We start from the raw sequence: 419 nt of genomic DNA, 5'->3' as shown, positions 1-419 counted from the left end.
AGGCCGCAGCTGGAGTACTGCGTCCAGGTCTGGGCGTCGCACTTCCGGAGGTATGTGGACAACATGGAGATAGTCCAGAGGAGGCCACTCGCATGGTCAGGGGGCAGGCCCTGGGAGGAGAGGCGATGGGACCTGAACCTGTTCAGCCTCCACAAGAGAAGGCTGAGGGGGGGGATCTAGTAGCCTGTTACAAACCAGTCAGAGGGGACCAGCAGGCACTGGGGCAGTCCCTGTTCCCCCGAGCACTGCCAGGAGTGACTAGGAATAATGGTCACAAGCTGGCAGAGGGGAGATTCAAATTAGACATGGGGAGGTACCACTTCACAGTCAGGGCGGCTAGGATCTGGAACCGACTTCCAAGAGAAGTGGTGCTGGCTCCTACCCTGGGGGTCTTTAAGAGGAGGTTAGATGTTCACCTT

This window comes from Gavialis gangeticus, unplaced genomic scaffold, assembly GCF_001723915.1.
Source record: "Gavialis gangeticus isolate Ggan-Ray unplaced genomic scaffold, GavGan_comp1, whole genome shotgun sequence".
NCBI classification, from domain to species: Eukaryota; Metazoa; Chordata; order Crocodylia; family Gavialidae; genus Gavialis; species Gavialis gangeticus.
This window is presented reverse-complemented; position numbering follows the sequence as displayed.